This window comes from Rattus rattus, chromosome 7, assembly GCF_011064425.1.
Source record: "Rattus rattus isolate New Zealand chromosome 7, Rrattus_CSIRO_v1, whole genome shotgun sequence".
Lineage (NCBI taxonomy): Eukaryota > Metazoa > Chordata > Mammalia > Rodentia > Muridae > Rattus > Rattus rattus.
In genome coordinates this window covers 65,635,960-65,648,768 of record NC_046160.1, presented here as the reverse complement: position 1 = coordinate 65,648,768, position 12,809 = coordinate 65,635,960, and the positions used below count along the sequence as shown (strand labels likewise).

General features: G+C 39.0%; 1 protein-coding gene across 1 annotated transcript in view; it reads right to left on the bottom strand.

Moving 5' to 3' along the window:
* Nubpl (nucleotide binding protein like) overlaps nt 1-12,809 on the bottom strand; it is a 212,567-nt gene that overhangs the window by 100,660 nt on the left and 99,098 nt on the right. The gene's annotated exons all lie outside the window — the stretch shown is intronic.

Below are 12,809 nucleotides of genomic sequence, written 5' to 3'. Positions count from 1 at the left end.
ATCACAGAAGCAGCCACTCAGTGTATGGAAGAGGTTCAAATCTACTGGTCATCTCAGAAATGTCTTCTAGAAACACAACTAAGATAACACTTCTACTGCTAGACATGAGAGAGAGGGGTGGGGAGCAAGCATAATTGTAATAGCAGCTATGTTCATAATAGCCCCTAAAGGTATAAACACCATGGCTACCATCCACTGAAAAGCAATTAATAAATTACAGTGTATTCTTAAGATGAATCACTATTCAGATTTTTTCATTACTGGTACATAGAATACAAATAAATGTCAAAAATGTTATATTGGCCAAAGACAAAACGACTCTATTACAAAAAACACTCAGAACGTGGTTGCCTCTGGAAATGAGGGAGGGAAGAGTCTTCCTATGGCTGGAAAAGCTCTTTACCTTGTTTTAGATATTGATTGCATGACTGCCACAACATATCAAATCCACTGAATTCTTCACTTCTCATTCTTTCATTTTATTCATGTTATATTTCAGTAAAACAAACAAAACATCAATAAAAACATAAGACAGATAATAACAGACATGTTGGTGAATCTCACTAACGAAAAGAAACAGGAATAAGAAAAGGGGCAAGGAGATGGCTCCACGGGTAATGTACCGTCCTGGCTTGAAGAGCTCTTTTGTCTTAGCACCCACATAAAAAGCCAGGTGTGGTGGTGCTGAGATGGGGGAACAGAGGAAAATTTCAGGCGCTTGCTATCTCAACAGGGGGCCCTCAAATTGAGGTCCTGGACCTCAAATAGGAGGTCCAGACACAAGAACAGAATCCAAACCTTAGATACATAAACAGACGGACAACGTAGGTGACATCCAAAATATTAATTTCTAACCTTCACATGCACCCAGGAAAATCTGCCACACTTAGACAATGCACACATCAAAAACACATACAAGAAAGGAGGGATGAGAAGAGAAAAAGGAGGAGCAACATACTTTTTCTGGTTTATTTTAGCATGTGCTTGTATTGCGTGTATGTGTGTGTGTGTGTGTGTGTGTGCGTGTGGTGGCAAGAGACTGACTGCCAGTGCTGTGGTCCTTTGCTTCCACATTATATTTAAAGACTTCTCTCATTAAACAGGAGTTTAAAGATCAGCCATCGAGCCAGCGGCTGCTAGGAAGGGCCCTGCTTCTCAAAACTGGGGTTCCGCTGCACCTTGGTTCCTCTGTGTACTGAGGATCCAACCTTGGGAATGAAGCAGCAAATACTATATCCATTCAGCTTTCTCTATTGCCCAAGGTTTTTATATTATAAGAAAATAGCAAATGCAATATCATGCCAGGAAAAATTTTAAATTAGAATAAATGGATCACTCACTGAAAAATAATAAAAAAAAAAATGTTCGAAACTGAGAAACTGAAAGACGCCTGGGAAGCACCAATGCCTGAAAACTGATCTGGTGACGCACGTAGACGTAAAGTCATTTGTCCTGATGGTTTGCAGGAAGAGGTCTTCCTACCTGGAGAGTGTAAATGCAGAAAAAGAGAAAGCTAACATGATCCTAAATTTAAAATATGATGCATTGAATCAATAATGACAAGGAGACATCCTGGAAATGTGAAATTAATAAAGCACAAAATTCCTACTAATGTAGTCCATTGAGTTCAGCAATTTTAAGTGTTTCAAATCATTGCCATAAATCTCAAAAGAACAAATTAGTATAATTCAAGTCTTCTGATTATTTGAGAATTTATAATATACTTTATTTCACACGTTTAAACACAGTAAGAGCCTTGGGATTATATAAAAAAAAAATTGCAAAAATAAGTCCTAAAACATGAACTAGTTAAATGTCTTGCCTAAAGTCTAAGTTAACTACTTTGAAAATTGCCAGTTAAAGGAGTAAGGAAACAGTGAGGTCGGGATGAGCAGTAGCAAGCGAGAACCTTGATCTCAGCTGCCTTTCAAAGCAGAGAACTCAGTCTGAGGAATGGACATGAATGCTAAACTCCATCCTTAGCTTACAGATTCAATCAGCCTGAGTATAACAGTCACAATACTGTCCAGTGAGAAAGGCTAGAAAAGCAGGCAATATTCCTGAATGCAATTCACAAATGTGGCCAGTTCTCCCATGGGAACTCTTGACTACCTGACCATCTAACATGAGCTTTGCAACAGATACCTAGATAAAAAGTGAGGAGAGGGGTTGGGGATTTAGCTCAGTGGCAGAGCGCTTGCCTAGGAAGCGCAAGGCCCTGGTTGGTCCCCAGCTCCAAAAAAAAAAAAAAAAAAAAAGTGAGGGAGACAGAGCAGAAAATGTCAGTACTCTTTGGATGAAGCTAAATGAGTCAAAACACCACTAATACAACAATATCTATTTTAAGAATGAGGCCAAAAACCTGGAGACAAAAAGTCAGGCATTTCAGCATGATTTATCCCATAGGCGAAGGACAGACTTTGGCATTCAAGTGCAAATTGTTTATACTGACCTATCTTCAAGTGCACTAATTGATTTATGTCTAATCTGACATAAAATCTAACGATTAAATTTTAAACAACATATTTTTCAGGTTTTTGGATTATGGGGTTCTTTTATAAATCTTCTGAATACCTTTCTTTCCCCTGGTTTCCAATTCCTTATTGAGTTTCCATTCTTGGCCTTACTTCTCTGAACACAGTAAAAAGGCATAGCTGTTCCCCTGAGAGGCTCTGTTAGCACCTGATCAATAAAGATGCAGATACTCACAGCCAACCATTGGACTGAGCCCAGGGACCCCAATGGAAGAGCTAGGGGAAGGACTGAAAGAGCTGAAGGTGTTTGTAACCCCATAGGAAGAACAACAATATCAACTAACCTCACCACCCAGAGCTCCCAGGGACTAAACCACCAATCAAAGAGTATACATGGAGGGACCCATGGCTCCAGCTACATATGTAGCAGAGGATGGCCTTACTAGGCATCAGTGGGAGGGGAGCCCCTTGGTCCTGTGGAGGCTCGATGCCCCAGTTTAAGGGGATGCTAGAGGGAAGGCAGGAATAGGGTAGGTAGGGGAGCACCCTCATAGTGCAAAGAGGAGGGGGATGGGATGGAGGTTGTGGGAGGGGGGACAGGGAAGGGGTACAACATTTGAAATGTAAATAAATAGAATAACCAATAAAAATGGTTTACTTCTAGCTCTTCTCAGGGATAAAGGGTTGTGATGAAGTTAGCAGCCTTTGTTTTTCCCTTCATCCATTATAAAGCCAGGTACAGGAAGTTTTGTCAGAGACAAGGAAGGGCCTCATCACACTCTGAGCTCTCTCTCAATATGTCTGCACAGCATCTAATAATGTACCAGTATCATTTATATTGCATTTAAAATTTGTTTCCTTTGTTAAGTTAAATTTTTTTCTCTTAAAAATGCATAAAATTTGAGTAGAGGGAGAGGAAGCTGAAGTCAGGAGAAAAGTATGAGAAAAGAATAAATAATAAGAAAAGAATAAATAATAAAATAAATATAAAGAATAAATAAAAAATTAAAAAGAAAATACATACAAATAAAATTTATAATTCATAAATTGTGCATTGGTCTAATGCTCTTTACTTTTTGAAAGTTTGAAGACCTTCAAATTTCCCTGATATAATGATTTTTCTTTCAGTGCTTGGCTTTGGGGATAAAGCATCCAAGTTAGCACAACCTAGATTTCTCCATGTCCTTTGACTCCAGTATGTGTTGTCTTTAGTGACAGGCTCTTACTATCAAGTCCTGGTGGCCAACAAAGGGCAATGGCATAGCCTGTACAGCTTAAAGGGAGGGGTCTACGTGATGTCACTAACAACCCCCTCAACACAGGAGAGAGAGAGAGAGAGAGAGAGAGAGAGAGAGAGAGAGAGAGAGAGAGAGGCAATGGATGGGTGGAACAATAGGGAATATCCTGTAGGGGGATGAGAGACAGGAAATGATGATCAGAATATATGAATTGTATGAATAAAAGTTTTCCTTTAAAAAATAAAGTTCTGAAAATAAAAAAAAAAATATTTTCTCCAGAAGTTCACTTTCATAAGATGAACTCTAAATCCCAGGCTCAAAACAAATAATAACAATTTTTATTTTCAAGCAATTGAAAGGTGATAAGATCCTGAAGCATCTATTAATAGCATCATCTCAGAAGGGAGAGTGACAGCAAACACCTAGGTTATGTTCCACATAAGGTGGTACAAAAGGAAACAAGCTTCTACCAGATGAAACTTGTTCAAGTTTCCATGCTCACAGGAAAGCTGGATCTAGTTATCTAGGGCTTTAGGTAGTCCCATGCTCTAAGACGGCTGTAACAAAATATCTATTGTATCAACTTGGTAAATATGTTTCAAATAAGTCTATCAAAAATTTTATAGCACAGAGCAGGAAAAGAAGCAATGCTATCTAAATGGCTGTCAGTTTCCATTTCCTCACTTAGGCTTATGGGAAATAAATAAAGATCAAGTTTAAAGCACCTGGATCCACTGAAAACATGAGTGTTTAAATGCTGTGGCAGAAAGTGGTGGAAACACGAGCTTCAAGTTTTCTTTTTACAATATAATAAAACTTGGATTTCAGCTGACAATTTCTATACATGGTTTTAGCCCAAAGCAATTTAGAAATAGACAAGTCAAAAACTCCTTAAAAATAAATTAGGGTTTATAATGGGAATGCTGACAGATGCATCTTTAAAATAATGCTTGGTAAGACCACTATATTTTAGAAACAACTTCAGCATAATATGTATGCAAGTGTTGTATATTAAAATGTAAGAACAGCTACAATTAAACAGAATCATAAATAGTTCAGTAAAATATGTTATAAAGAAAGTATGATGCAACAAGAAAATGCACCGAGGTAAAATACAATGCAAGCAGAGATTTGTAAAAACTAGAAATTAGACTTAAACAACAGGAAGTCTCAACTGCAGTCTAATGTGACCAACTGCCAACATGCTAGCGCATCCCGTGGTTATTCATAAAACCACACCCGTTATGTGATGATTAAACCCTAGACTAAAACAAAACTAGACAGTAAATACATATATCCAGAGTTTTAACTGCTTCTAGAATTCTCAGTCAGTTATCATGTCTGCTCCTCCTTCTGCTATCACGCTTCATGTGTCTGTGTCACCAAGAGTTAAGCGCTGCTGTGTCTACAGCCCATTTTGAACTCTTCACATCTGTATTGAAACACATAATGACTTTCAAAGCATTTTCAGAGTAAAAACCTAGTGTAAGGAATTCTACCAGTAAAAAAGGAAAACCTTCATTTACTAAGAAGCTAAAACCAAAGAAGCATTTGAATTTATATTTCAAAGCAAGCTAAAAATGCATAATCAATATACAGATAATATTTTCATTCTTAAAGTTATATACATGCCTCAGCACACAAATTAAAGCAGTGCAGGATTCATCTTAAATAATTTAAAATGGGTTTTCATAACACTTTCTAATTTTATCTAATAAAAATGCGGTCTGTTGGCATGGGTATACTCTAGTGAGTTACTTTTTAATCAATTAATTAATCAATCAATTAATTAGTTTACATACCAAACATTACCCCCTCCTGGTCTCCCCCTTACAGAGTCCCTCCCCCATCCCCACTTCTCTTTTCCTCTGAGAGGCCCCCTCTCAGGTTTTCCCCCCACCATGGTGCATCAAGTCTCTGCAGGGTTAGGACAGCCTCTCACTGAGGCCAGACAAGGCAGCCGTGTTGGGGATTGGTTTCCGCAGTCACACAACAGCTTTAGGGACAGCCCCTGATACAATTAGTTGTCCGGGGACCCACATGGAGAATGAGCTATACATGTGCTACATATGTGCCCATATGCATGCTCTTTGGTTGGTGGCTCAGTCTCTGAGAGCCCCAGGGGTCTGGGTTAGTTGACTGTTGGTCTTCCTGTGGCGTTCCTATCCACCTCAGAGCCTTCAATCCCTCCCCCAACTCTTCCATAAGCGTCCCTGACCTCTGTCCAATGTTTAGCTGTGGGATCTGCATCTGTTTAGTTGGCTGCTGGGTAGAGCCTCTCAGAGGACAGCTATGCTAGGGTCCTTTGTGGCGCCCGCAGTAGAATTTGCTGAAGGAGGCATAGGCAGGAGGATCACAAGTGAGTTACTCTTGAAATCAGCAGGAGACAAAGGGGCACCTGGCAATGTCTGGGACAGCTTGTATTGTCACGACTGCTTTATTTCTGTCCTACTGGTATCTCATTATTTAGCAGCCAGAAGTGCTACTGAAAGTGTAAGATGTATAGAGTAGAACCCCCCACAAAGGCATCACACTGACCCACAGGGCCAACATTGCCACTAATGGGAAGGCTGGCACTGCAGTTCCTTTACCAAGCAGGGACTAGCCATAGTTTCTCTTCCCTGTGATCAATAAATAATGAATACTCAACCAACCAACCAAAATTCAGGACTGAACCGCAGAAAAGGGCAGTAAAATATCCACATGACCACTGAGAAATGGCCCTGATGCACTGCAGCCATAAACAGAGAGAGCAGCACACACTGAGGCTGCTGAGGGTGCTATGACTCCCAGTCAGACAGGGGTCTCGTATGCTTCGGCTTCAGTCAGTCTGAGCTACCAAGATATTCGATATAAATCAAATCCCCAAGGCCTGATGCATTCTGAAAAACTGATATAACTATTTATACATAGTTCCATTGACACCATTCTTTCTATTTCTGGAAATAGCTTGACTTTAATGAGCTAAAATAGTCTTCCCTGTAGCTTTCACACTTGAACCATAGTTCCATTCTCTTGAGTCATAAGCAATCCCTGTTTCCTATGGAAGCCCTTTCATACATTTAAAGATAGCTATCATACCACTGTAGACTTTTTGTCTCCAAAAAGCTACTACAATTCTATAGTGCTTCAGACAGCTCTTTTAAGAACTGATCCTTAAGATTACAAAAAAAAAAAGGTAACATCCAAGGCTCCATAAAAATATATTGATTAGCCCTGGGTTCGGTTCGGAGCCCCAGCTCCGAAAAAAAAAAAGAAGAAAAAAAAATATATTGATTAATTAGTAATTGATATATATATTGTTGAATGATCATTCTCATTGGCACTTAATATACAATTACTTACAATTCTCTGAAATATATGATATTCACTTTAGATACCAAAAATATACTCAGAAAATTACCACAGTTTCCCCTTAGGTCAGTGCTCCTGCCACAGTGCTATGGCACTGCCTGAAGAGAGGGACTGCTTTAATTCTTTAAACCAGACAATAAGCTCTCGGCACTGGAAACTAGTTTTACAATAAAGTTAAATGTGATGGTAATTTATGCTTACCTATATAAAAATTTTGTGTAGCTAGATACTAAAAATAGCATTGCAATCAGAGCTTAAGAACACAGTCTCTCTAACACCCTCATCTGAGTTCTTCCTTCCCCACTTCTCTGCCCTATAGCCCTGTTTTGCCCTGGAAGCTTCCCTCTTAGACCTTATCTCCATGGCTATAATTTTTCTGCCTTCATGTGGCTATACCTGGGTCAAGGTTTGTGTCTGAGAAAGGAACTGCAGACCATCTGGACCACAATAGATAGGAATCCAAATAGGCACGCCAAAAAAAAAAAAAAAAAAAAAAACCTCATTTGACTTCATAATCAAACTGTGAAAAGTACAATAAAAAGAAATGCCAAGCAAAGAGTAGTACATCGTGTATGCATTAGCACTCTTGGTGATCTGACAATATATTTTGATTGAAGAGAAGGCAATGACATATTCTGAGTTTTGAAAGAAAAACCAACCAACCAACCAACCAGCCAACAAACAAACAAAAACTCCTGCCAAACAAGAATATACTTCCCACCAAGATCTCCTTCAAGAAGGAAGGAGAAATAGACTTCGAGGCAAGCAAAACCTGAAAATTCTTTATCACATGGGCCTTCCTAAAGATGCCTAAGGTGGGTTATACATCCAGAAGCAGAAGAGAAATAGTCAAAAACTACATAAAAGTATAAAATACAGTGGCAAACTACATGTGAGAAACAGAAACCTCATGAATACAGTAAACTACCAAACCACCAAGGAAAGAACAAAGAATATCTGAAGCAAACATAAAAACTATCAATAACAGAAGCAAAACTTCACTTAACAGTAAAATACCAAACATATAGATTTTCCAATTAAAAGATACTTTTTTGTCCTAAATAGACAAAATAAAATAATAGACACAACATGATGCTGACTACAAGAAACTAACTTTATTAATACAGACACATAGACTAAAAATGAAAGGTTGGAAAAGTATATTCCATACAAACAGAAACCCAAACCAAACAGAGATAACTATATTATTATTAGAAAAACTAGATTTCATGACAAAAGTGCAAAACAGACACAGAAAAATCAATAGCCAAGAGACTATTGGATGTTATTTTGCTAAATGTATTTATCAACTATAGGAGATTTCTGGTGTACCTTTCATGGACTCCTTCTATTAATATGTAAGTCCCTTATCTCGTTTATTTGTCCTGTTGCTCTAGCTAAGACTTCAGGTGCTATGTTGAACAGAAAGAGGAAAAGCAGACATCCTTATCTCTGTACCAGACTTTCATGGAAAAGCTTTAGGTTTTCATCATTTAGCAGGGTGAGGCTTTTCATATATTGTTTTATTACGTTAAGTGAGATATGCCCCTGTATACCTAGAATTTCCAAGACTTTTATCATGAAGGAATGTTGGATTTTGTCAAAGGCCTTTTCTGCATCTAATGAAATAATTATGTGGTTTCTGTACTTTATTTATTTGATGAGTTACATTTATGTATGTATGTATGTATGTATGTATGTATGTATGTATGTATGTATGTATATTCCACTATCCCTGGACCTCTGGAATGAAGTTGACATGATCATGGCCAATAACCTTTTTGATGTGATGTTAAATTTGGTTTGCAAGTATTTTATCAAGAATATTTATGCCTATGTTCATAAGAGATACTGGCTTGTAATTTGTTATTCTTATTGTCGAACCTTTTTCTGCTTTTCGTATCAGGGTAATACTGGCTTCATACAAATAATTTCAAAATGTTTTTTCTTCTCTATTTTGTAGAATAGTTTAAAACCAACACTGGTTCTAGGGGGCTGGGTGGTTTTGTTTGTTTGTTTGTTTGTTTGTTTAAGGTCTAGTAGATTCTTCACTGGATCCATCTGCTCTGGGTTGTTTTTCTCTAGTTGGGAGATCTTTAATTAATGCTTCTATTTCACTGGATGCTATGTGTCTAGGTAAATTATTTGCTTCAACTTGATTTAACTTTAGTAGATCTAATTTCATTTAGATTTTTCTAGTTTGGTGAAATAAATAGTTCTAAAGTATGCCTGAAGAATATCCAATTTTTCATCTCTTTTATTAATTTGGATTCTCTCTTGCTTTTGGTTTTTCCAAAGAACCAAGTTTCCATTACATTGATTCTTTGCAAGGTTTTTGTTTGCTTGTTTGTTTATATTTCATTAATTTGGTTAGGAGTTCCGATTTCTGTTACCCCAGCTTATCAGGCTATAGACAGGTGAATGGAGCTTAGGGTTCAGCCTGGAGGCAATTCAATGTTGTTGCTCAAAATGAGTATCAGAAGTAGTCCTGATCAGCTCAGGCAAGGAGGCGTGGCTTCTAACCCCAAGATAGACCTCCTATACAGTTAGAAGATTCTTACAGCCAATCCTCCAGACTCTGGGAGACAGTCTCTGTACTTCTTAGGCAACAGACAAATGGAATTGTCAGTGTGAGTTCTAAACTGGAGGTGGATGGGGGAACAGAGAGCAGATTATAGAGAGGGGCTGAGTTGGCCGTGTGAGTCTGTGGTACCTACTTAGAAAGGGGTAGCTGGAGGGTGGTGCCATAAGGATGGACAGAGTTGGTAGAGGAATTCTAGGGTCCCTGCCTTAGGATGTGGCTGAAAGTGAGTCTATTCATAGATTTTTTAAATTGATAAATGTATATCAGAAAGTCAACAGTGGCTGACTTTCATAGTGGGACCATGGCTTATAATATAATGTTTTAAACTTGAACCTTTTTCTGGTTAAAATTACAAGTATGGGAATTATTTACACACATTTGCTTTAGGGTTGTGAATGTAATAACAGCCCTAACGTAGGCCTACGGAGTCCGTAGCTACTCCACAGAACTGCTGACACAACCACATCCTGCATCCGTTACAGCCAGGAGACTAAATGGACAGCAAACTGAGTAGCGGGGATTTTTTTCTTGTTGGTTTTGTTTTTGTTTGTGTGTGGGGGGGGTTGTTTGTTTGTTTTCCTTTAGGAAAAGCTACCTCAATTTAAATATATAAAATAGATAATGTGCCACTTATTCTTAATGTCTTAGCATGTTTCAAAAATTAATTTTAATTGTTGCCTCGGTATGAGAAGTAGTTCCCATTTCTCAAATGGCTTAAGTCAACTGCCAGAGAAAAAGACCTGTGAGGACTCTTTTCTTTCTCTTCTTCCAGCCCCCAACCCCACCTCCGTAACCTCCACCTTCTTCTTCTTCCTTCCTTCCTCTCTCCCTCTCTTTCTCTTTCTCTCTTTTGCTCCCCTCCATCTTCCTCTGACTCAGTAGCAAAGGACTGCCTCTATAGCTAAAACCACTTGTGGTTTGAATATGCTTGGCTCAGAAACTGGCACTATTAGGAGGTGTGGTCTTGTTGGGGTAGTTTTGGTCTTATTGGATGAAGTGTGTCACTGTGAGCATGGGCTTTGAGACCTTCCTTCTAGCTACCTGAGAGTTAAGTCTTCTCCTGTCTGCCTTCAGAAGATGTAGAACTCTCAGCTCTTCCTGCACCATGCCTGCCTGGATGCTGCTATGTTTCCTGCTATGATGATAATACATTGAACCTCTGAACCTGTAAGCCACCCCCAACTAAATGTTATCTAAAAGTTGCCTTGGTCGTGGTGTCTCTTTACAGCAATGAGACTTTCTATGCCTAAGGATCTCAAAGTAACAAATCTTTTAACCTGGAATTTCAGGGAGAATGCATGGTCAAGCTCACAGTGCTACAGTGACTGATGGTCAAGCATAAACTGGGAAGATATCCAATGAATGTTGTTATGGTTTGAATATGCTAGGCCCAGGGAGTGGCACTATTAGAAGGTGTGGCCCTGTTGAAGTAGGTGTGTCACTTTGGGTGTGGGCTTTAAGACCCTCATTTTAGCTGCCTGGAAGCTGCTAGCAGCCTTCAGATGAAGACATAGAACTCTCAGCTCCTCCTGCACCATGCCTGCCTGGACTCTTTCCCGCATTGATGATAATGGACTAGACTTCTGAACCTGTAAGCCAGCCCTAATTAAATGTCCTTGTAAGAGTTGCCTTGGTCATGGTATCTGTTCACAACAGTAAACCCTAAGATAAATAGAATGCACCCATATAAACATGTTTCCTGCCATCTTAGGACCCCCATATCACAGGTTAGTCAGATAAAGGTAGAAACCTGCAGAAGGTACACTCCAAGCACCCATTATTAGTTTTCCTTCATTTGCCATTACGTAGGGCTAGTAGTAACTCTAGTACTGGAACCTCGATTTAGATAGGAACTCTTCAAACATATGGCTATGTCCATACACTTATAACTTAACAGGGAATGCAGCATAATCTTATTATTTTATTCTGTATAGGCACGCAAAAAAGAGATTTATTCTGTCCTTATTGTTTCAATTACTCAAGTTCATTTGATATACAGCAGACACTATATGCTGAAGAAGCAGTTCAGCAAATATTAATCATTTTTATATGTACATGCCAGCTTTCCTGCACTTAACAAAACCTAGACTTTCAAGTTGTAAATTTAGAGTCACAAAGCAGTCTTGACCTAGCAGAGATAAGCCTATCACAGAGGTAAATGACCTTGAACTCCTCCTCATGTGAAAAAAAGTCAAGTTGGGCAAGCAACAGAACAACTCTGTTCATTAAACAGAAAATGCAAATGCATTTTAAACTATAATTTAGTCATAATGCTATGCTATAAGGTTGGGGTAGTATTTATGTGAATAGCAAGGGGACAACAGAGATGCTGACGGAATGACATTCTCAACTACTCAAAAAAAATTTTTTGAACACTGTCCAGAATGAAAAGGAAAGGCTGCAATTAAAAGTGAGTTTCCATTTTAGAAGACTAAAAACACAGTTTTAGTCAAATTAGTCGTTACCTTATTTGTATGTTTTCTGGCAGAGGACAGTTTTTCTCTAGGTCTCTTGCAAACAAGCCTGGGGATAAGCGGCAGCAACGGGATCATTAAATAAATACAACAGCACTGATGGAGTTCAGACAGGGAGGCAGCAGGCCAAGGAGGGTGGCAGACCTCGTCACTGGACGTCAGGAGTCCCTCAGTGACAACAGTGAAATTTCCCAGAGGATGGGGCACGGTGTACAGGTAAGCCAGCCAGTGACACCTGGGACACACAGTGTGGCTGTCAACTACGAGCTCCCTCAGATGTGTGGCTAGGATCACACAAGGATGGGGCAGGCAAAGTCACGGAAACAATCACACCACAGACACAGAACTAGAAATCTGCAATAGCAATTAGCCACCAGAATCTCACGATGTTTCTGTGGTCTGATGTCCATTTCCATGGAAACAGGAAAAGGAGTGAGAAGCAGCCAAGAGATGTCAGAACTCGTCACGTTCATAGCCGGGCTGAGAGCTGAACACACTTTTTTTTTTTTTTTCCTTTTTTTTTTTTACAAACAGAACCAGCTGACTTCTGGCACTAAATCAATTCTCAAGTCGGGCAATGTCAGTCTGCTTAAAGAAGCAAAAAACTGGAAAAGGGGCCTAGGTTTTATTTTTTAAAAGCTTAAATTAAGGGAGAAGAAAAATTCAAAGGTAACTGTTGGAAATT